The following is a 1,150-nucleotide window of genomic DNA, read 5'->3' as shown; positions in this document are numbered from 1 at the left end:
AGCCTATTGAGTTTTAAAGATATAAGAATGAATTGTTTCCATATTGAAACAATGGGCGAAGGAAATAAAGAGTTCCTTCTGATATATGTATAAAATCGCTCAAGGCCATAATAAGTCCTAAAGACTATACATGCATTCTCAACTGACCTAGACTATGCATAGATCAGTATGATAGAGACTAAAAATCTGCAAAAATATACACTTTATGGCACGACCGGATTGGCCATCCTGGTCCAAACATGATGCGAAAATTGATATTCAAAAGACACACATTAAAAGATAAGAAGTTATCCCAAAGAATCTCACGTGTGTATCATGTACACAAGGGAAACTCATTAGGCCATCACCAGTAAAATGGCTACGAGCCCCTTTTTCATAAATAAAGACTATATGTCTAGTTAATACTGGTGAATACATTTCCCAAGCGTTTAATTGATTATGGTATGTCCATGGGGGTAAGTGTGGACAATTCTGTGATACATGTCCATACCAAGAACGGCTTGGCCAAAATCTTTTTAAACGCAAATAGCTGATTGATAGAGCATAACTTATGAGGTCAAAACTCCTATTCACAGCTTGGGCCACACGAAATTTACATGCACCTAAGTTAATTCGCATCAGACCATTTAGTGAGCATAGATATCCCCTATCACAATTATTAACGGGTCAAGAACCAGACATACCCCATCATAAGACATTTAGATGTGCTGTCTATGTACTAATTGCTCCACCGCAGAGAACTAAGATGAGACCTTAAAAGAAGGATGGGGATATATGTTGAATATGATTCTCCCACAATAATAAAGTACCTTGAGCCAACTATGGGTGATTATATTTGAGGCCAGAAGGAGAAAAATAATAAAGGTGGTAAAAGAATGGTAAAAGAAATATAATGGAATCAACCATCAATGTCTTGACAAGATCTTCGGACTAAAGAATGTGAAATAGACGTCCAAAGATTATACATTTACAAAGCTAGCTAATCAAATGCCAGACACATTTGCTGACCCGAAAAAGAATGACTAAGTCATATATAAACCAGCTTGTAAAGCACCAACGAATTTGATGTCCAAGAAGAGACACAGTCAAGTTGCTACAGAGTCTAGACAACGTATGAAACGTGGTAGACCAAATAGGTTCCAAAAGATAA

This window comes from Brassica oleracea, chromosome C4, assembly GCF_000695525.1.
Source record: "Brassica oleracea var. oleracea cultivar TO1000 chromosome C4, BOL, whole genome shotgun sequence".
Taxonomy (NCBI): domain Eukaryota; kingdom Viridiplantae; phylum Streptophyta; class Magnoliopsida; order Brassicales; family Brassicaceae; genus Brassica; species Brassica oleracea.
Note: the sequence above shows the minus strand (reverse complement) of the source record.